At 47.7% G+C, this 22457-nt stretch overlaps 15 non-coding genes across 15 annotated transcripts; all 15 read right to left on the reverse strand.

The window, feature by feature from the left end:
- Positions 1-482: 482 nt before the first annotated feature.
- Positions 483-673, reverse strand: LOC142694411 (U2 spliceosomal RNA). Its single transcript, XR_012862653.1, has one exon. It is a non-coding gene; the product is annotated as a U2 spliceosomal RNA (small nuclear RNA).
- Positions 674-1956: 1283 nt separating this feature from the next.
- LOC142694848 (U2 spliceosomal RNA) lies at positions 1957-2147 on the reverse strand. The gene has a single exon (XR_012863021.1). It is a non-coding gene; the product is annotated as a U2 spliceosomal RNA (small nuclear RNA).
- Positions 2148-3443: 1296 nt separating this feature from the next.
- On the reverse strand, positions 3444-3634 carry LOC142694850 (U2 spliceosomal RNA). Its single transcript, XR_012863022.1, has one exon. It is a non-coding gene; the product is annotated as a U2 spliceosomal RNA (small nuclear RNA).
- Positions 3635-4926: 1292 nt separating this feature from the next.
- Positions 4927-5117, reverse strand: LOC142694851 (U2 spliceosomal RNA). Its single transcript, XR_012863023.1, has one exon. It is a non-coding gene; the product is annotated as a U2 spliceosomal RNA (small nuclear RNA).
- A 1292-nt stretch (positions 5118-6409) lies between these two features.
- On the reverse strand, positions 6410-6600 carry LOC142694852 (U2 spliceosomal RNA). Its single transcript, XR_012863024.1, has one exon. It is a non-coding gene; the product is annotated as a U2 spliceosomal RNA (small nuclear RNA).
- Positions 6601-7900: 1300 nt separating this feature from the next.
- Positions 7901-8091, reverse strand: LOC142694853 (U2 spliceosomal RNA). The gene has a single exon (XR_012863025.1). It is a non-coding gene; the product is annotated as a U2 spliceosomal RNA (small nuclear RNA).
- A 1320-nt stretch (positions 8092-9411) lies between these two features.
- LOC142694854 (U2 spliceosomal RNA) lies at positions 9412-9602 on the reverse strand. Its single transcript, XR_012863026.1, has one exon. It is a non-coding gene; the product is annotated as a U2 spliceosomal RNA (small nuclear RNA).
- Positions 9603-10898: 1296 nt separating this feature from the next.
- LOC142694855 (U2 spliceosomal RNA) lies at positions 10899-11089 on the reverse strand. Its single transcript, XR_012863027.1, has one exon. It is a non-coding gene; the product is annotated as a U2 spliceosomal RNA (small nuclear RNA).
- A 1284-nt stretch (positions 11090-12373) lies between these two features.
- Positions 12374-12564, reverse strand: LOC142694856 (U2 spliceosomal RNA). The gene has a single exon (XR_012863028.1). It is a non-coding gene; the product is annotated as a U2 spliceosomal RNA (small nuclear RNA).
- Positions 12565-13852: 1288 nt separating this feature from the next.
- Positions 13853-14043, reverse strand: LOC142694857 (U2 spliceosomal RNA). The gene has a single exon (XR_012863029.1). It is a non-coding gene; the product is annotated as a U2 spliceosomal RNA (small nuclear RNA).
- A 1292-nt stretch (positions 14044-15335) lies between these two features.
- LOC142694859 (U2 spliceosomal RNA) lies at positions 15336-15526 on the reverse strand. The gene has a single exon (XR_012863031.1). It is a non-coding gene; the product is annotated as a U2 spliceosomal RNA (small nuclear RNA).
- Positions 15527-16802: 1276 nt separating this feature from the next.
- LOC142694861 (U2 spliceosomal RNA) lies at positions 16803-16993 on the reverse strand. Its single transcript, XR_012863032.1, has one exon. It is a non-coding gene; the product is annotated as a U2 spliceosomal RNA (small nuclear RNA).
- A 1284-nt stretch (positions 16994-18277) lies between these two features.
- LOC142694862 (U2 spliceosomal RNA) lies at positions 18278-18468 on the reverse strand. Its single transcript, XR_012863033.1, has one exon. It is a non-coding gene; the product is annotated as a U2 spliceosomal RNA (small nuclear RNA).
- A 1282-nt stretch (positions 18469-19750) lies between these two features.
- LOC142694863 (U2 spliceosomal RNA) lies at positions 19751-19941 on the reverse strand. Its single transcript, XR_012863034.1, has one exon. It is a non-coding gene; the product is annotated as a U2 spliceosomal RNA (small nuclear RNA).
- Positions 19942-21221: 1280 nt separating this feature from the next.
- Positions 21222-21412, reverse strand: LOC142694864 (U2 spliceosomal RNA). The gene has a single exon (XR_012863035.1). It is a non-coding gene; the product is annotated as a U2 spliceosomal RNA (small nuclear RNA).
- Positions 21413-22457: the final 1045 nt, after the last annotated feature.

The following is a 22457-nucleotide window of genomic DNA, read 5'->3' on the forward strand; positions in this document are numbered from 1 at the left end:
ATTCCATCACATCCATCTAGTGTACACAGGTAGGTCCATTGTGGCGGGCAGGCGAGCGGGCGGGCTGCTTTATTGGCTGTTTGCTGTTCCCCTACTCCACTCCACTATTTGACTGTTGTGCTGCATCAATCAATCAATCAATCAATCAATCAATCAATCAATCAATCAATCAATCAATCAATCAGTGGCTGGCTCAGGTGCAGCTCTTTAACTTACCTAAAAGGGAGGGCGGAGAGAAGACAAGGAAGGTGAATGAGGTGTTCCAATGTGAAATGCCGGAAACACAGAAACACAGACGACACACAACAAGAGGTGGCAATCTATTCATTAATTGCATTTAATCAATGAGCTCATTATCACTCATGCATTGTCCAACAGGTGTTGAAATAATGGGATTAAAAGGGGAGATCCCTTCAGAAAGACAGAAACAATAGCAAAGACAAAAAACACTTTTGGAATCTGCTTTTAGTCAACACATAAGGAAAGGGTGCACCGGTCCTGGAAATACTGCAATACCAGGTCAATGCGTGGAGTGGACAGAGCAAGCTCTATTTCCATCTCCCTGTTCTAAAAATCCATTTAATATATGGTCCCCAGATAGGGGACGTATCAGATATTAAACTGATAAGAACAGATACTACACTTGATCTTAGCCAAAAGGCCGAGAACCGATAACCCGAACGGGCCGCGCGTTGCCCGAGCCTGCCCGATACTGCTGTTCAGCCCTTGCAGCGATTCAGCCTACTTCTAGGCAATTCCATGGGGCCCTGCAGGCTCACACACTCACAGCTACACGGGAGGTGAATAAAGGCCGGAGAGGAAGCCAGACAGGATTTGCTTCTTTTGCTTGCACCACAATGCAGTGCTGAAAGAGGAGGAATCTACATAAAAACGCCTTCCTGGCAACGCCCAAATGCCCTGCTGCCATGCAGATAAACACTGGCAGCGGCAGCAAGTGCATGCCCACAGCCACCCCTTGTTCCTTCACACCTTGTATCAGCTGTAATCCAGTCCAGTCCAGTGCTGCCTGCTGAGCAGCACTGACCAACACTGCCTGGGCCCAGGCTTTTATCTCTAAGGCCCCATTATGATGTCAGAAAGCTGGCTCTGGCTCCTCAGGGCTCCACTATGACACGTGCAAAGTTCCGTCTGAACTTTATATAAGACGGTGAGGCTCAGTCAGTCACTCAGTGTTGCCTGAGAGGGCAACACTGCAACAGCCGGCCGCCAGGCTGTCTTTTTTTTGCACAGCTAGTTGCCTCCAGGAGGCCACAAGAGGGAGACAAGGGACTGCAAAATGGAAAATAGGCATCCACCAACTTTACAGACAACTTCTCCTTGCTCCTACAACCTCCATCCTTGCACAGTTTGTTATTCTTCTAGGTAACATAGTAACAAATCCAAATTGCTGCTCTCTTTGTAGGCAAGCAAGGCTTTGTTGCAACTGCAATTCTTACTTCTTCTTGAAATGTAGGGACGACAGTACATTCCATCACATCCATCTAGTGTACACAGGTAGGTCCATTGTGGCGGGCAGGCGAGCGGGCGGGCTGCTTTATTGGCTGTTTGCTGTTCCCCTACTCCACTCCACTATTTGACTGTTGTGCTGCATCAATCAATCAATCAATCAATCAATCAATCAATCAATCAATCAATCAGTGGCTGGCTCAGGTGCCGCTCTTTAACTTACCTAAAAGGGAGGGCGGAGAGAAGACAAGGAAGGTGAATGAGGTGTTCCAATGTGAAATGCCGGAAACACAGAAACACAGACGACACACAACAAGAGGTGGCAATCTATTCATTAATTGCATTTAATCAATGAGCTCATTATCACTCATGCATTGTCCAACAGGTGTTGAAATAATGGGATTAAAAGGGGAGATCCCTTCAGAAAGACAGAAACAATAGCAAAGACAAAAAACACTTTTGGAATCTGCTTTTAGTCAACACATAAGGAAAGGGTGCACCGGTCCTGGAAATACTGCAATACCAGGTCAATGCGTGGAGTGGACAGAGCAAGCTCTATTTCCATCTCCCTGTTCTAAAAATCCATTTAATATATGGTCCCCAGATAGGGGACGTATCAGATATTAAACTGATAAGAACAGATACTACACTTGATCTTAGCCAAAAGGCCGAGAAGCGATAACCCGAACGGGCCGCGCGTTGCCCGAGCCTGCCCGATACTGCTGTTCAGCCCTTGCAGCGATTCAGCCTACTTCTAGGCAATTCCATGGGGCCCTGCAGGCTCACACACTCACAGCTACACGGGAGGTGAATAAAGGCCGGAGAGGAAGCCAGACAGGATTTGCTTCTTTTGCTTGCACCACAATGCAGTGCTGAAAGAGGAGGAATCTACATAAAAACGCCTTCCTGGCAACGCCCAAATGCCCTGCTGCCATGCAGATAAACACTGGCAGCGGCAGCAAGTGCATGCCCACAGCCACCCCTTGTTCCTTCACACCTTGTATCAGCTGTAATCCAGTCCAGTCCAGTGCTGCCTGCTGAGCAGCACTGACCAACACTGCCTGGGCCCAGGCTTTTATCTCTGAGGCCCCATTATGATGTCAGAAAGCTGGCTCTGGAATCCTGAGGGCTCCACTATGACACGTGCAAAGTTCCGTCTGAACTTTATATAAGACGGTGAGGCTCAGTCAGTCACTCAGTGTTGCCTGAGAGGGCAACACTGCAACAGCCGGCCGCCAGGCTGTCTTTTTTTTGCACAGCTAGTTGCCTCTAGGAGGCCACAAGAGGGAGACAAGGGACTGCAAAATGGAAAATAGGCATCCACCAACTTTACAGACAACTTCTCCTTGCTCCTACAACCTCCATCCTTGCACAGTTTGTTATTCTTCTAGGTAACATAGTAACAAATCCAAATTGCTGCTCTCTTTGTAGGCAAGCAAGGCTTTGTTGCAACTGCAATTCTTACTTCTTCTTGAAATGTAGGGACGACAGTACATTCCATCACATCCATCTAGTGTACACAGGTAGGTCCATTGTGGCGGGCAGGCGAGCGGGCGGGCTGCTTTATTGGCTGTTTGCTGTTCCCCTACTCCACTCCACTATTTGACTGTTGTGCTGCATCAATCAATCAATCAATCAATCAATCAATCAATCAATCAATCAATCAATCAATCAATCAGTGGCTGGCTCAGGTGCAGCTCTTTAACTTACCTAAAAGGGAGGGCGGAGAGAAGACAAGGAAGGTGAATGAGGTGTTCCAATGTGAAATGCCGGAAACACAGAAACACAGACGACACACAACAAGAGGTGGCAATCTATTCATTAATTGCATTTAATCAATGATCTCATTATCACTCATGCATTGTCCAACAGGTGTTGAAATAATGGGATTAAAAGGGGAGATCCCTTCAGAAAGACAGAAACAATAGCAAAGACAAAAAACACTTTTGGAATCTGCTTTTAGTCAACACATAAGGAAAGGGTGCACCGGTCCTGGAAATACTGCAATACCAGGTCAATGCGTGGAGTGGACAGAGCAAGCTCTATTTCCATCTCCCTGTTCTAAAAATCCATTTAATATATGGTCCCCAGATAGGGGACGTATCAGATATTAAACTGATAAGAACAGATACTACACTTGATCTTAGCCAAAAGGCCGAGAAGCGATAACCCGAACGGGCCGCGCGTTGCCCGAGCCTGCCCGATACTGCTGTTCAGCCCTTGCAGCGATTCAGCCTACTTCTAGGCAATTCCATGGGGCCCTGCAGGCTCACACACTCACAGCTACACGGGAGGTGAATAAAGGCCGGAGAGGAAGCCAGACAGGATTTGCTTCTTTTGCTTGCACCACAATGCAGTGCTGAAAGAGGAGGAATCTACATAAAAACGCCTTCCTGGCAACGCCCAAATGCCCTGCTGCCATGCAGATAAACACTGGCAGCGGCAGCAAGTGCATGCCCACAGCCACCCCTTGTTCCTTCACACCTTGTATCAGCTGTAATCCAGTCCAGTCCAGTGCTGCCTGCTGAGCAGCACTGACCAACACTGCCTGGGCCCAGGCTTTTATCTCTGAGGCCCCATTATGATGTCAGAAAGCTGGCTCTGGAATCCTGAGGGCTCCACTATGACACGTGCAAAGTTCCGTCTGAACTTTATATAAGACGGTGAGGCTCAGTCAGTCACTCAGTGTTGCCTGAGAGGGCAACACTGCAACAGCCGGCCGCCAGGCTGTCTTTTTTTTGCACAGCTAGTTGCCTCCAGGAGGCCACAAGAGGGAGACAAGGGACTGCAAAATGGAAAATAGGCATCCACCAACTTTACAGACAACTTCTCCTTGCTCCTACAACCTCCATCCTTGCACAGTTTGTTATTCTTCTAGGTAACATAGTAACAAATCCAAATTGCTGCTCTCTTTGTAGGCAAGCAAGGCTTTGTTGCAACTGCAATTCTTACTTCTTCTTGAAATGTAGGGACGACAGTACATTCCATCACATCCATCTAGTGTACACAGGTAGGTCCATTGTGGCGGGCAGGCGAGCGGGCGGGCTGCTTTATTGGCTGTTTGCTGTTCCCCTACTCCACTCCACTATTTGACTGTTGTGCTGCATCAATCAATCAATCAATCAATCAATCAATCAATCAATCAATCAATCAATCAATCAGTGGCTGGCTCAGGTGCAGCTCTTTAACTTACCTAAAAGGGAGGGCGGAGAGAAGACAAGGAAGGTGAATGAGGTGTTCCAATGTGAAATGCCGGAAACACAGAAACACAGACGACACACAACAAGAGGTGGCAATCTATTCATTAATTGCATTTAATCAATGAGCTCATTATCACTCATGCATTGTCCAACAGGTGTTGAAATAATGGGATTAAAAGGGGAGATCCCTTCAGAAAGACAGAAACAATAGCAAAGACAAAAAACACTTTTGGAATCTGCTTTTAGTCAACACATAAGGAAAGGGTGCACCGGTCCTGGAAATACTGCAATACCAGGTCAATGCGTGGAGTGGACAGAGCAAGCTCTATTTCCATCTCCCTGTTCTAAAAATCCATTTAATATATGGTCCCCAGATAGGGGACGTATCAGATATTAAACTGATAAGAACAGATACTACACTTGATCTTAGCCAAAAGGCCGAGAAGCGATAACCCGAACGGGCCGCGCGTTGCCCGAGCCTGCCCGATACTGCTGTTCAGCCCTTGCAGCGATTCAGCCTACTTCTAGGCAATTCCATGGGGCCCTGCAGGCTCACACACTCACAGCTACACGGGAGGTGAATAAAGGCCGGAGAGGAAGCCAGACAGGATTTGCTTCTTTTGCTTGCACCACAATGCAGTGCTGAAAGAGGAGGAATCTACATAAAAACGCCTTCCTGGCAATGCCCAAATGCCCTGCTGCCATGCAGATAAACACTGGCAGCGGCAGCAAGTGCATGCCCACAGCCACCCCTTGTTCCTTCACACCTTGTATCAGCTGTAATCCAGTCCAGTCCAGTGCTGCCTGCTGAGCAGCACTGACCAACACTGCCTGGGCCCAGGCTTTTATCTCTGAGGCCCCATTATGATGTCAGAAAGCTGGCTCTGGAATCCTGAGGGCTCCACTATGACACGTGCAAAGTTCCGTCTGAACTTTATATAAGACGGTGAGGCTCAGTCAGTCACTCAGTGTTGCCTGAGAGGGCTACACTGCAACAGCCGGCCGCCAGGCTGTCTTTTTTTTGCACAGCTAGTTGCCTCCAGGAGGCCACAAGAGGGAGACAAGGGACTGCAAAATGGAAAATAGGCATCCACCAACTTTACAGACAACTTCTCCTTGCTCCTACAACCTCCATCCTTGCACAGTTTGTTATTCTTCTAGGTAACATAGTAACAAATCCAAATTGCTGCTCTCTTTGTAGGCAAGCAAGGCTTTGTTGCAACTGCAATTCTTACTTCTTCTTGAAATGTAGGGACGACAGTACATTCCATCACATCCATCTAGTGTACACAGGTAGGTCCATTGTGGCGGGCAGGCGAGCGGGCGGGCTGCTTTATTGGCTGTTTGCTGTTCCCCTACTCCACTCCACTATTTGACTGTTGTGCTGCATCAATCAATCAATCAATCAATCAATCAATCAATCAATCAATCAATCAATCAATCAGTGGCTGGCTCAGGTGCAGCTCTTTAACTTACCTAAAAGGGAGGGCGGAGAGAAGACAAGGAAGGTGAATGAGGTGTTCCAATGTGAAATGCCGGAAACACAGAAACACAGACGACACACAACAAGAGGTGGCAATCTATTCATTAATTGCATTTAATCAATGAGCTCATTATCACTCATGCATTGTCCAACAGGTGTTGAAATAATGGGATTAAAAGGGGAGATCCCTTCAGAAAGACAGAAACAATAGCAAAGACAAAAAACACTTTTGGAATCTGCTTTTAGTCAACACATAAGGAAAGGGTGCACCGGTCCTGGAAATACTGCAATACCAGGTCAATGCGTGGAGTGGACAGAGCAAGCTCTATTTCCATCTCCCTGTTCTAAAAATCCATTTAATATATGGTCCCCAGATAGGGGACGTATCAGATATTAAACTGATAAGAACAGATACTACACTTGATCTTAGCCAAAAGGCCGAGAAGCGATAACCCGAACGGGCCGCGCGTTGCCCGAGCCTGCCCGATACTGCTGTTCAGCCCTTGCAGCGATTCAGCCTACTTCTAGGCAATTCCATGGGGCCCTGCAGGCTCACACACTCACAGCTACACGGGAGGTGAATAAAGGCCGGAGAGGAAGCCAGACAGGATTTGCTTCTTTTGCTTGCACCACAATGCAGTGCTGAAAGAGGAGGAATCTACATAAAAACGCCTTCCTGGCAACGCCCAAATGCCCTGCTGCCATGCAGATAAACACTGGCAGCGGCAGCAAGTGCATGCCCACAGCCACCCCTTGTTCCTTCACACCTTGTATCAGCTGTAATCCAGTCCAGTCCAGTGCTGCCTGCTGAGCAGCACTGACCAACACTGCCTGGGCCCAGGCTTTTATCTCTGAGGCCCCATTATGATGTCAGAAAGCTGGCTCTGGAATCCTGAGGGCTCCACTATGACACGTGCAAAGTTCCGTCTGAACTTTATATAAGACGGTGAGGCTCAGTCAGTCACTCAGTGTTGCCTGAGAGGGCAACACTGCAACAGCCGGCCGCCAGGCTGTCTTTTTTTTGCACAGCTAGTTGCCTCCAGGAGGCCACAAGAGGGAGACAAGGGACTGCAAAATGGAAAATAGGCATCCACCAACTTTACAGACAACTTCTCCTTGCTCCTACAACCTCCATCCTTGCACAGTTTGTTATTCTTCTAGGTAACATAGTAACAAATCCAAATTGCTGCTCTCTTTGTAGGCAAGCAAGGCTTTGTTGCAACTGCAATTCTTACTTCTTCTTGAAATGTAGGGACGACAGTACATTCCATCACATCCATCTAGTGTACACAGGTAGGTCCATTGTGGCGGGCAGGCGAGCGGGCGGGCTGCTTTATTGGCTGTTTGCTGTTCCCCTACTCCACTCCACTATTTGACTGTTGTGCTGCATCAATCAATCAATCAATCAATCAATCAATCAATCAATCAATCAATCAATCAATCAATCAATCAGTGGCTGGCTCAGGTGCAGCTCTTTAACTTACCTAAAAGGGAGGGCGGAGAGAAGACAAGGAAGGTGAATGAGGTGTTCCAATGTGAAATGCCGGAAACACAGAAACACAGACGACACACAACAAGAGGTGGCAATCTATTCATTAATTGCATTTAATCAATGAGCTCATTATCACTCATGCATTGTCCAACAGGTGTTGAAATGATGGGATTAAAAGGGGAGATCCCTTCAGAAAGACAGAAACAATAGCAAAGACAAAAAACACTTTTGGAATCTGCTTTTAGTCAACACATAAGGAAAGGGTGCACCGGTCCTGGAAATACTGCAATACCAGGTCAATGCGTGGAGTGGACAGAGCAAGCTCTATTTCCATCTCCCTGTTCTAAAAATCCATTTAATATATGGTCCCCAGATAGGGGACGTATCAGATATTAAACTGATAAGAACAGATACTACACTTGATCTTAGCCAAAAGGCCGAGAAGCGATAACCCGAACGGGCCGCGCGTTGCCCGAGCCTGCCCGATACTGCTGTTCAGCCCTTGCAGCGATTCAGCCTACTTCTAGGCAATTCCATGGGGCCCTGCAGGCTCACACACTCACAGCTACACGGGAGGTGAATAAAGGCCGGAGAGGAAGCCAGACAGGATTTGCTTCTTTTGCTTGCACCACAATGCAGTGCTGAAAGAGGAGGAATCTACATAAAAACGCCTTCCTGGCAACGCCCAAATGCCCTGCTGCCATGCAGATAAACACTGGCAGCGGCAGCAAGTGCATGCCCACAGCCACCCATTGTTCCTTCACACCTTGTATCAGCTGTAATCCAGTCCAGTCCAGTGCTGCCTGCTGAGCAGCACTGACCAACACTGCCTGGGCCCAGGCTTTTATCTCTGAGGCCCCATTATGATGTCAGAAAGCTGGCTCTGGAATCCTGAGGGCTCCACTATGACACGTGCAAAGTTCCGTCTGAACTTTATATAAGACGGTGAGGCTCAGTCAGTCACTCAGTGTTGCCTGAGAGGGCAACACTGCAACAGCCGGCCGCCAGGCTGTCTTTTTTTTGCACAGCTAGTTGCCTCTAGGAGGCCACAAGAGGGAGACAAGGGACTGCAAAATGGAAAATAGGCATCCACCAACTTTACAGACAACTTCTCCTTGCTCCTACAACCTCCATCCTTGCACAGTTTGTTATTCTTCTAGGTAACATAGTAACAAATCCAAATTGCTGCTCTCTTTGTAGGCAAGCAAGGCTTTGTTGCAACTGCAATTCTTACTTCTTCTTGAAATGTAGGGACGACAGTACATTCCATCACATCCATCTAGTGTACACAGGTAGGTCCATTGTGGCGGGCAGGCGAGCGGGCGGGCTGCTTTATTGGCTGTTTGCTGTTCCCCTACTCCACTCCACTATTTGACTGTTGTGCTGCATCAATCAATCAATCAATCAATCAATCAATCAATCAATCAATCAATCAATCAATCAATCAATCAATCAATCAATCAATCAATCAGTGGCTGGCTCAGGTGCAGCTCTTTAACTTACCTAAAAGGGAGGGCGGAGAGAAGACAAGGAAGGTGAATGAGGTGTTCCAATGTGAAATGCCGGAAACACAGAAACACAGACGACACACAACAAGAGGTGGCAATCTATTCATTAATTGCATTTAATCAATGATCTCATTATCACTCATGCATTGTCCAACAGGTGTTGAAATAATGGGATTAAAAGGGGAGATCCCTTCAGAAAGACAGAAACAATAGCAAAGACAAAAAACACTTTTGGAATCTGCTTTTAGTCAACACATAAGGAAAGGGTGCACCGGTCCTGGAAATACTGCAATACCAGGTCAATGCGTGGAGTGGACAGAGCAAGCTCTATTTCCATCTCCCTGTTCTAAAAATCCATTTAATATATGGTCCCCAGATAGGGGACGTATCAGATATTAAACTGATAAGAACAGATACTACACTTGATCTTAGCCAAAAGGCCGAGAAGCGATAACCCGAACGGGCCGCGCGTTGCCCGAGCCTGCCCGATACTGCTGTTCAGACCTTGCAGCGATTCAGCCTACTTCTAGGCAATTCCATGGGGCCCTGCAGGCTCACACACTCACAGCTACACGGGAGGTGAATAAAGGCCGGAGAGGAAGCCAGACAGGATTTGCTTCTTTTGCTTGCACCACAATGCAGTGCTGAAAGAGGAGGAATCTACATAAAAATGCCTTCCTGGCAACGCCCAAATGCCCTGCTGCCATGCAGATAAACACTGGCAGCGGCAGCAAGTGCATGCCCACAGCCACCCCTTGTTCCTTCACACCTTGTATCAGCTGTAATCCAGTCCAGTCCAGTGCTGCCTGCTGAGCAGCACTGACCAACACTGCCTGGGCCCAGGCTTTTATCTCTGAGGCCCCATTATGATGTCAGAAAGCTGGCTCTGGAATCCTGAGGGCTCCACTATGACACGTGCAAAGTTCCGTCTGAACTTTATATAAGACGGTGAGGCTCAGTCAGTCACTCAGTGTTGCCTGAGAGGGCAACACTGCAACAGCCGGCCGCCAGGCTGTCTTTTTTTTGCACAGCTAGTTGCCTCCAGGAGGCCACAAGAGGGAGACAAGGGACTGCAAAATGGAAAATAGGCATCCACCAACTTTACAGACAACTTCTCCTTGCTCCTACAACCTCCATCCTTGCACAGTTTGTTATTCTTCTAGGTAACATAGTAACAAATCCAAATTGCTGCTCTCTTTGTAGGCAAGCAAGGCTTTGTTGCAACTGCAATTCTTACTTCTTCTTGAAATGTAGGGACGACAGTACATTCCATCACATCCATCTAGTGTACACAGGTAGGTCCATTGTGGCGGGCAGGCGAGCGGGCGGGCTGCTTTATTGGCTGTTTGCTGTTCCCCTACTCCACTCCACTATTTGACTGTTGTGCTGCATCAATCAATCAATCAATCAATCAATCAATCAATCAATCAATCAATCAATCAATCAATCAGTGGCTGGCTCAGGTGCAGCTCTTTAACTTACCTAAAAGGGAGGGCGGAGAGAAGACAAGGAAGGTGAATGAGGTGTTCCAATGTGAAATGCCGGAAACACAGAAACACAGACGACACACAACAAGAGGTGGCAATCTATTCATTAATTGCATTTAATCAATGAGCTCATTATCACTCATGCATTGTCCAACAGGTGTTGAAATAATGGGATTAAAAGGGGAGATCCCTTCAGAAAGACAGAAACAATAGCAAAGACAAAAAACACTTTTGGAATCTGCTTTTAGTCAACACATAAGGAAAGGGTGCACCGGTCCTGGAAATACTGCAATACCAGGTCAATGCGTGGAGTGGACAGAGCAAGCTCTATTTCCATCTCCCTGTTCTAAAAATCCATTTAATATATGGTCCCCAGATAGGGGACGTATCAGATATTAAACTGATAAGAACAGATACTACACTTGATCTTAGCCAAAAGGCCGAGAAGCGATAACCCGAACGGGCCGCGCGTTGCCCGAGCCTGCCCGATACTGCTGTTCAGCCCTTGCAGCGATTCAGCCTACTTCTAGGCAATTCCATGGGGCCCTGCAGGCTCACACACTCACAGCTACACGGGAGGTGAATAAAGGCCGGAGAGGAAGCCAGACAGGATTTGCTTCTTTTGCTTGCACCACAATGCAGTGCTGAAAGAGGAGGAATCTACATAAAAACGCCTTCCTGGCAACGCCCAAATGCCCTGCTGCCATGCAGATAAACACTGGCAGCGGCAGCAAGTGCATGCCCACAGCCACCCCTTGTTCCTTCACACCTTGTATCAGCTGTAATCCAGTCCAGTCCAGTGCTGCCTGCTGAGCAGCACTGACCAACACTGCCTGGGCCCAGGCTTTTATCTCTGAGGCCCCATTATGATGTCAGAAAGCTGGCTCTGGAATCCTGAGGGCTCCACTATGACACGTGCAAAGTTCCGTCTGAACTTTATATAAGACGGTGAGGCTCAGTCAGTCACTCAGTGTTGCCTGAGAGGGCAACACTGCAACAGCCGGCCGCCAGGCTGTCTTTTTTTTGCACAGCTAGTTGCCTCCAGGAGGCCACAAGAGGGAGACAAGGGACTGCAAAATGGAAAATAGGCATCCACCAACTTTACAGACAACTTCTCCTTGCTCCTACAACCTCCATCCTTGCACAGTTTGTTATTCTTCTAGGTAACATAGTAACAAATCCAAATTGCTGCTCTCTTTGTAGGCAAGCAAGGCTTTGTTGCAACTGCAATTCTTACTTCTTCTTGAAATGTAGGGACGACAGTACATTCCATCACATCCATCTAGTGTACACAGGTAGGTCCATTGTGGCGGGCAGGCGAGCGGGCGGGCTGCTTTATTGGCTGTTTGCTGTTCCCCTACTCCACTCCACTATTTGACTGTTGTGCTGCATCAATCAATCAATCAATCAATCAATCAATCAATCAATCAATCAATCAGTGGCTGGCTCAGGTGCAGCTCTTTAACTTACCTAAAAGGGAGGGCGGAGAGAAGACAAGGAAGGTGAATGAGGTGTTCCAATGTGAAATGCCGGAAACACAGAAACACAGACGACACACAACAAGAGGTGGCAATCTATTCATTAATTGCATTTAATCAATGAGCTCATTATCACTCATGCATTGTCCAACAGGTGTTGAAATAATGGGATTAAAAGGGGAGATCCCTTCAGAAAGACAGAAACAATAGCAAAGACAAAAAACACTTTTGGAATCTGCTTTTAGTCAACACATAAGGAAAGGGTGCACCGGTCCTGGAAATACTGCAATACCAGGTCAATGCGTGGAGTGGACAGAGCAAGCTCTATTTCCATCTCCCTGTTCTAAAAATCCATTTAATATATGGTCCCCAGATAGGGGACGTATCAGATATTAAACTGATAAGAACAGATACTACACTTGATCTTAGCCAAAAGGCCGAGAAGCGATAACCCGAACGGGCCGCGCGTTGCCCGAGCCTGCCCGATACTGCTGTTCAGCCCTTGCAGCGATTCAGCCTACTTCTAGGCAATTCCATGGGGCCCTGCAGGCTCACACACTCACAGCTACACGGGAGGTGAATAAAGGCCGGAGAGGAAGCCAGACAGGATTTGCTTCTTTTGCTTGCACCACAATGCAGTGCTGAAAGAGGAGGAATCTACATAAAAACGCCTTCCTGGCAACGCCCAAATGCCCTGCTGCCATGCAGATAAACACTGGCAGCGGCAGCAAGTGCATGCCCACAGCCACCCCTTGTTCCTTCACACCTTGTATCAGCTGTAATCCAGTCCAGTCCAGTGCTGCCTGCTGAGCAGCACTGACCAACACTGCCTGGGCCCAGGCTTTTATCTCTGAGGCCCCATTATGATGTCAGAAAGCTGGCTCTGGAATCCTGAGGGCTCCACTATGACACGTGCAAAGTTCCGTCTGAACTTTATATAAGACGGTGAGGCTCAGTCAGTCACTCAGTGTTGCCTGAGAGGGCAACACTGCAACAGCCGGCCGCCAGGCTGTCTTTTTTTTGCACAGCTAGTTGCCTCCAGGAGGCCACAAGAGGGAGACAAGGGACTGCAAAATGGAAAATAGGCATCCACCAACTTTACAGACAACTTCTCCTTGCTCCTACAACCTCCATCCTTGCACAGTTTGTTATTCTTCTAGGTAACATAGTAACAAATCCAAATTGCTGCTCTCTTTGTAGGCAAGCAAGGCTTTGTTGCAACTGCAATTCTTACTTCTTCTTGAAATGTAGGGACGACAGTACATTCCATCACATCCATCTAGTGTACACAGGTAGGTCCATTGTGGCGGGCAGGCGAGCGGGCGGGCTGCTTTATTGGCTGTTTGCTGTTCCCCTACTCCACTCCACTATTTGACTGTTGTGCTGCATCAATCAATCAATCAATCAATCAATCAATCAATCAATCAATCAATCAATCAGTGGCTGGCTCAGGTGCAGCTCTTTAACTTACCTAAAAGGGAGGGCGGAGAGAAGACAAGGAAGGTGAATGAGGTGTTCCAATGTGAAATGCCGGAAACACAGAAACACAGACGACACACAACAAGAGGTGGCAATCTATTCATTAATTGCATTTAATCAATGAGCTCATTATCACTCATGCATTGTCCAACAGGTGTTGAAATAATGGGATTAAAAGGGGAGATCCCTTCAGAAAGACAGAAACAATAGCAAAGACAAAAAACACTTTTGGAATCTGCTTTTAGTCAACACATAAGGAAAGGGTGCACCGGTCCTGGAAATACTGCAATACCAGGTCAATGCGTGGAGTGGACAGAGCAAGCTCTATTTCCATCTCCCTGTTCTAAAAATCCATTTAATATATGGTCCCCAGATAGGGGACGTATCAGATATTAAACTGATAAGAACAGATACTACACTTGATCTTAGCCAAAAGGCCGAGAAGCGATAACCCGAACGGGCCGCGCGTTGCCCGAGCCTGCCCGATACTGCTGTTCAGCCCTTGCAGCGATTCAGCCTACTTCTAGGCAATTCCATGGGGCCCTGCAGGCTCACACACTCACAGCTACACGGGAGGTGAATAAAGGCCGGAGAGGAAGCCAGACAGGATTTGCTTCTTTTGCTTGCACCACAATGCAGTGCTGAAAGAGGAGGAATCTACATAAAAACGCCTTCCTGGCAACGCCCAAATGCCCTGCTGCCATGCAGATAAACACTGGCAGCGGCAGCAAGTGCATGCCCACAGCCACCCCTTGTTCCTTCACACCTTGTATCAGCTGTAATCCAGTCCAGTCCAGTGCTGCCTGCTGAGCAGCACTGACCAACACTGCCTGGGCCCAGGCTTTTATCTCTGAGGCCCCATTATGATGTCAGAAAGCTGGCTCTGGAATCCTGAGGGCTCCACTATGACACGTGCAAAGTTCCGTCTGAACTTTATATAAGACGGTGAGGCTCAGTCAGTCACTCAGTGTTGCCTGAGAGGGCAACACTGCAACAGCCGGCCGCCAGGCTGTCTTTTTTTTGCACAGCTAGTTGCCTCCAGGAGGCCACAAGAGGGAGACAAGGGACTGCAAAATGGAAAATAGGCATCCACCAACTTTACAGACAACTTCTCCTTGCTCCTACAACCTCCATCCTTGCACAGTTTGTTATTCTTCTAGGTAACATAGTAACAAATCCAAATTGCTGCTCTCTTTGTAGGCAAGCAAGGCTTTGTTGCAACTGCAATTCTTACTTCTTCTTGAAATGTAGGGACGACAGTACATTCCATCACATCCATCTAGTGTACACAGGTAGGTCCATTGTGGCGGGCAGGCGAGCGGGCGGGCTGCTTTATTGGCTGTTTGCTGTTCCCCTACTCCACTCCACTATTTGACTGTTGTGCTGCATCAATCAATCAATCAATCAATCAATCAATCAATCAATCAATCAATCAATCAATCAGTGGCTGGCTCAGGTGCAGCTCTTTAACTTACCTAAAAGGGAGGGCGGAGAGAAGACAAGGAAGGTGAATGAGGTGTTCCAATGTGAAATGCCGGAAACACAGAAACACAGACGACACACAACAAGAGGTGGCAATCTATTCATTAATTGCATTTAATCAATGAGCTCATTATCACTCATGCATTGTCCAACAGGTGTTGAAATAATGGGATTAAAAGGGGAGATCCCTTCAGAAAGACAGAAACAATAGCAAAGACAAAAAACACTTTTGGAATCTGCTTTTAGTCAACACATAAGGAAAGGGTGCACCGGTCCTGGAAATACTGCAATACCAGGTCAATGCGTGGAGTGGACAGAGCAAGCTCTATTTCCATCTCCCTGTTCTAAAAATCCATTTAATATATGGTCCCCAGATAGGGGACGTATCAGATATTAAACTGATAAGAACAGATACTACACTTGATCTTAGCCAAAAGGCCGAGAAGCGATAACCCGAACGGGCCGCGCGTTGCCCGAGCCTGCCCGATACTGCTGTTCAGCCCTTGCAGCGATTCAGCCTACTTCTAGGCAATTCCATGGGGCCCTGCAGGCTCACACACTCACAGCTACACGGGAGGTGAATAAAGGCCGGAGAGGAAGCCAGACAGGATTTGCTTCTTTTGCTTGCACCACAATGCAGTGCTGAAAGAGGAGGAATCTACATAAAAACGCCTTCCTGGCAACGCCCAAATGCCCTGCTGCCATGCAGATAAACACTGGCAGCGGCAGCAAGTGCATGCCCACAGCCACCCCTTGTTCCTTCACACCTTGTATCAGCTGTAATCCAGTCCAGTCCAGTGCTGCCTGCTGAGCAGCACTGACCAACACTGCCTGGGCCCAGGCTTTTATCTCTGAGGCCCCATTATGATGTCAGAAAGCTGGCTCTGGAATCCTGAGGGCTCCACTATGACACGTGCAAAGTTCCGTCTGAACTTTATATAAGACGGTGAGGCTCAGTCAGTCACTCAGTGTTGCCTGAGAGGGCAACACTGCAACAGCCGGCCGCCAGGCTGTCTTTTTTTTGCACAGCTAGTTGCCTCCAGGAGGCCACAAGAGGGAGACAAGGGACTGCAAAATGGAAAATAGGCATCCACCAACTTTACAGACAACTTCTCCTTGCTCCTACAACCTCCATCCTTGCACAGTTTGTTATTCTTCTAGGTAACATAGTAACAAATCCAAATTGCTGCTCTCTTTGTAGGCAAGCAAGGCTTTGTTGCAACTGCAATTCTTACTTCTTCTTGAAATGTAGGGACGACAGTACATTCCATCACATCCATCTAGTGTACACAGGTAGGTCCATTGTGGCGGGCAGGCGAGCGGGCGGGCTGCTTTATTGGCTGTTTGCTGTTCCCCTACTCCACTCCACTATTTGACTGTTGTGCTGCATCAATCAATCAATCAATCAATCAATCAATCAATCAATCAGTGGCTGGCTCAGGTGCAGCTCTTTAACTTACCTAAAAGGGAGGGCGGAGAGAAGACAAGGAAGGTGAATGAGGTGTTCCAATGTGAAATGCCGGAAACACAGAAACACAGACGACACACAACAAGAGGTGGCAATCTATTCATTAATTGCATTTAATCAATGAGCTCATTATCACTCATGCATTGTCCAACAGGTGTTGAAATAATGGGATTAAAAGGGGAGATCCCTTCAGAAAGACAGAAACAATAGCAAAGACAAAAAACACTTTTGGAATCTGCTTTTAGTCAACACATAAGGAAAGGGTGCACCGGTCCTGGAAATACTGCAATACCAGGTCAATGCGTGGAGTGGACAGAGCAAGCTCTATTTCCATCTCCCTGTTCTAAAAATCCATTTAATATATGGTCCCCAGATAGGGGACGTATCAGATATTAAACTGATAAGAACAGATACTACACTTGATCTTAGCCAAAAGGCCGAGAAGCGATAACCCGAACGGGCCGCGCGTTGCCCGAGCCTGCCCGATACTGCTGTTCAGCCCTTGCAGCGATTCAGCCTACTTCTAGGCAATTCCATGGGGCCCTGCAGGCTCACACACTCACAGCTACACGGGAGGTGAATAAAGGCCGGAGAGGAAGCCAGACAGGATTTGCTTCTTTTGCTTGCACCACAATGCAGTGCTGAAAGAGGAGGAATCTACATAAAAACGCCTTCCTGGCAACGCCCAAATGCCCTGCTGCCATGCAGATAAACACTGGCAGCGGCAGCAAGTGCATGCCCACAGCCACCCCTTGTTCCTTCACACCTTGTATCAGCTGTAATCCAGTCCAGTCCAGTGCTGCCTGCTGAGCAGCACTGACCAACACTGCCTGGGCCCAGGCTTTTATCTCTGAGGCCCCATTATGATGTCAGAAAGCTGGCTCTGGAATCCTGAGGGCTCCACTATGACACGTGCAAAGTTCCGTCTGAACTTTATATAAGACGGTGAGGCTCAGTCAGTCACTCAGTGTTGCCTGAGAGGGCAACACTGCAACAGCCGGCCGCCAGGCTGTCTTTTTTTTGCACAGCTAGTTGCCTCCAGGAGGCCACAAGAGGGAGACAAGGGACTGCAAAATGGAAAATAGGCATCCACCAACTTTACAGACAACTTCTCCTTGCTCCTACAACCTCCATCCTTGCACAGTTTGTTATTCTTCTAGGTAACATAGTAACAAATCCAAATTGCTGCTCTCTTTGTAGGCAAGCAAGGCTTTGTTGCAACTGCAATTCTTACTTCTTCTTGAAATGTAGGGACGACAGTACATTCCATCACATCCATCTAGTGTACACAGGTAGGTCCATTGTGGCGGGCAGGCGAGCGGGCGGGCTGCTTTATTGGCTGTTTGCTGTTCCCCTACTCCACTCCACTATTTGACTGTTGTGCTGCATCAATCAATCAATCAATCAATCAATCAATCAATCAATCAATCAATCAGTGGCTGGCTCAGGTGCAGCTCTTTAACTTACCTAAAAGGGAGGGCGGAGAGAAGACAAGGAAGGTGAATGAGGTGTTCCAATGTGAAATGCCGGAAACACAGAAACACAGACGACACACAACAAGAGGTGGCAATCTATTCATTAATTGCATTTAATCAATGAGCTCATTATCACTCATGCATTGTCCAACAGGTGTTGAAATAATGGGATTAAAAGGGGAGATCCCTTCAGAAAGACAGAAACAATAGCAAAGACAAAAAACACTTTTGGAATCTGCTTTTAGTCAACACATAAGGAAAGGGTGCACCGGTCCTGGAAATACTGCAATACCAGGTCAATGCGTGGAGTGGACAGAGCAAGCTCTATTTCCATCTCCCTGTTCTAAAAATCCATTTAATATATGGTCCCCAGATAGGGGACGTATCAGATATTAAACTGATAAGAACAGATACTACACTTGATCTTAGCCAAAAGGCCGAGAAGCGATAACCCGAACGGGCCGCGCGTTGCCCGAGCCTGCCCGATACTGCTGTTCAGCCCTTGCAGCGATTCAGCCTACTTCTAGGCAATTCCATGGGGCCCTGCAGGCTCACACACTCACAGCTACACGGGAGGTGAATAAAGGCCGGAGAGGAAGCCAGACAGGATTTGCTTCTTTTGCTTGCACCACAATGCAGTGCTGAAAGAGGAGGATAAAAACGCCTTCCTGGCAACGCCCAAATGCCCTGCTGCCATGCAGATAAACACTGGCAGCGGCAGCAAGTGCATGCCCACAGCCACCCCTTGTTCCTTCACACCTTGTATCAGCTGTAATCCAGTCCAGTCCAGTGCTGCCTGCTGAGCAGCACTGACCAACACTGCCTGGGCCCAGGCTTTTATCTCTGAGGCCCCATTATGATGTCAGAAAGCTGGCTCTGGAATCCTGAGGGCTCCACTATGACACGTGCAAAGTTCCGTCTGAACTTTATATAAGACGGTGAGGCTCAGTCAGTCACTCAGTGTTGCCTGAGAGGGCAACACTGCAACAGCCGGCCGCCAGGCTGTCTTTTTTTTGCACAGCTAGTTGCCTCCAGGAGGCCACAAGAGGGAGACAAGGGACTGCAAAATGGAAAATAGGCATCCACCAACTTTACAGACAACTTCTCCTTGCTCCTACAACCTCCATCCTTGCACAGTTTGTTATTCTTCTAGGTAACATAGTAACAAATCCAAATTGCTGCTCTCTTTGTAGGCAAGCAAGGCTTTGTTGCAACTGCAATTCTTACTTCTTCTTGAAATGTAGGGACGACAGTACATTCCATCACATCCATCTAGTGTACACAGGTAGGTCCATTGTGGCGGGCAGGCGAGCGGGCGGGCTGCTTTATTGGCTGTTTGCTGTTCCCCTACTCCACTCCACTATTTGACTGTTGTGCTGCAATCAATCAATCAATCAATCAATCAATCAATCAATCAATCAATCAATCAATCAGTGGCTGGCTCAGGTGCAGCTCTTTAACTTACCTAAAAGGGAGGGCGGAGAGAAGACAAGGAAGGTGAATGAGGTGTTCCAATGTGAAATGCCGGAAACACAGAAACACAGACGACACACAACAAGAGGTGGCAATCTATTCATTAATTGCATTTAATCAATGAGCTCATTATCACTCATGCATTGTCCAACAGGTGTTGAAATAATGGGATTAAAAGGGGAGATCCCTTCAGAAAGACAGAAACAATAGCAAAGACAAAAAACACTTTTGGAATCTGCTTTTAGTCAACACATAAGGAAAGGGTGCACCGGTCCTGGAAATACTGCAATACCAGGTCAATGCGTGGAGTGGACAGAGCAAGCTCTATTTCCATCTCCCTGTTCTAAAAATCCATTTAATATATGGTCCCCAGATAGGGGACGTATCAGATATTAAACTGATAAGAACAGATACTACACTTGATCTTAGCCAAAAGGCCGAGAAGCGATAACCCGAACGGGCCGCGCGTTGCCCGAGCCTGCCCGATACTGCTGTTCAGCCCTTGCAGCGATTCAGCCTACTTCTAGGCAATTCCATGGGGCCCTGCAGGCTCACACACTCACAGCTACACGGGAGGTGAATAAAGGCCGGAGAGGAAGCCAGACAGGATTTGCTTCTTTTGCTTGCACCACAATGCAGTGCTGAAAGAGGAGGAATCTACATAAAAACGCCTTCCTGGCAACGCCCAAATGCCCTGCTGCCATGCAGATAAACACTGGCAGCGGCAGCAAGTGCATGCCCACAGCCACCCCTTGTTCCTTCACACCTTGTATCAGCTGTAATCCAGTCCAGTCCAGTGCTGCCTGCTGAGCAGCACTGACCAACACTGCCTGGGCCCAGGCTTTTATCTCTGAGGCCCCATTATGATGTCAGAAAGCTGGCTCTGGAATCCTGAGGGCTCCACTATGACACGTGCAAAGTTCCGTCTGAACTTTATATAAGACGGTGAGGCTCAGTCAGTCACTCAGTGTTGCCTGAGAGGGCAACACTGCAACAGCCGGCCGCCAGGCTGTCTTTTTTTTGCACAGCTAGTTGCCTCCAGGAGGCCACAAGAGGGAGACAAGGGACTGCAAAATGGAAAATAGGCATCCACCAACTTTACAGACAACTTCTCCTTGCTCCTACAACCTCCATCCTTGCACAGTTTGTTATTCTTCTAGGTAACATAGTAACAAATCCAAATTGCTGCTCTCTTTGTAGGCAAGCAAGGCTTTGTTGCAACTGCAATTCTTACTTCTTCTTGAAATGTAGGGACGACAGTACATTCCATCACATCCATCTAGTGTACACAGGTAGGTCCATTGTGGCGGGCAGGCGAGCGGGCGGGCTGCTTTATTGGCTGTTTGCTGTTCCCCTACTCCACTCCACTATTTGACTGTTGTGCTGCATCAATCAATCAATCAATCAATCAATCAATCAATCAATCAATCAGTGGCTGGCTCAGGTGCAGCTCTTTAACTTACCTAAAAGGGAGGGCGGAGAGAAGACAAGGAAGGTGAATGAGGTGTTCCAATGTGAAATGCCGGAAACACAGAAACACAGACGACACACAACAAGAGGTGGCAATCTATTCATTAATTGCATTTAATCAATGAGCTCATTATCACTCATGCATTGTCCAACAGGTGTTGAAATAATGGGATTAAAAGGGGAGATCCCTTCAGAAAGACAGAAACAATAGCAAAGACAAAAAACACTTTTGGAATCTGCTTTTAGTCAACACATAAGGAAAGGGTGCACCGGTCCTGGAAATACTGCAATACCAGGTCAATGCGTGGAGTGGACAGAGCAAGCTCTATTTCCATCTCCCTGTTCTAAAAATCCATTTAATATATGGTCCCCAGATAGGGGACGTATCAGATATTAAACTGATAAGAACAGATACTACACTTGATCTTAGCCAAAAGGCCGAGAAGCGATAACCCGAACGGGCCGCGCGTTGCCCGAGCCTGCCCGATACTGCTGTTCAGCCCTTGCAGCGATTCAGCCTACTTCTAGGCAATTCCATGGGGCCCTGCAGGCTCACACACTCACAGCTACACGGGAGGTGAATAAAGGCCGGAGAGGAAGCCAGACAGGATTTGCTTCTTTTGCTTGCACCACAATGCAGTGCTGAAAGAGGAGGAATCTACATAAAAACGCCTTCCTGGCAACGCCCAAATGCCCTGCTGCCATGCAGATAAACACTGGCAGCGGCAGCAAGTGCATGCCCACAGCCACCCCTTGTTCCTTCACACCTTGTATCAGCTGTAATCCAGTCCAGTCCAGTGCTGCCTGCTGAGCAGCACTGACCAACACTGCCTGGGCCCAGGCTTTTATCTCTGAGGCCCCATTATGATGTCAGAAAGCTGGCTCTGGAATCCTGAGGGCTCCACTATGACACGTGCAAAGTTCCGTCTGAACTTTATATAAGACGGTGAGGCTCAGTCAGTCACTCAGTGTTGCCTGAGAGGGCAACACTGCAACAGCCGGCCGCCAGGCTGTCTTTTTTTTGCACAGCTAGTTGCCTCCAGGAGGCCACAAGAGGGAGACAAGGGACTGCAAAATGGAAAATAGGCATCCACCAACTTTACAGACAACTTCTCCTTGCTCCTACAACCTCCATCCTTGCACAGTTTGTTATTCTTCTAGGTAACATAGTAACAAATCCAAATTGCTGCTCTCTTTGTAGGCAAGCAAGGCTTTGTTGCAACTGCAATTCTTACTTCTTCTTGAAATGTAGGGACGACAGTACATTCCATCACATCCATCTAGTGTACACAGGTAGGTCCATTGTGGCGGGCAGGCGAGCGGGCGGGCTGCTTTATTGGCTGTTTGCTGTTCCCCTACTCCACTCCACTATTTGACTGTTGTGCTGCATCAATCAATCAATCAATCAATCAATCAATCAATCAATCAATCAATCAATCAGTGGCTGGCTCAGGTGCAGCTCTTTAACTTACCTAAAAGGGAGGGCGGAGAGAAG

This window comes from Rhinoderma darwinii, assembly GCF_050947455.1.
Source record: "Rhinoderma darwinii isolate aRhiDar2 chromosome 5 unlocalized genomic scaffold, aRhiDar2.hap1 SUPER_5_unloc_46, whole genome shotgun sequence".
Classification (NCBI taxonomy): domain Eukaryota; kingdom Metazoa; phylum Chordata; class Amphibia; order Anura; family Rhinodermatidae; genus Rhinoderma; species Rhinoderma darwinii.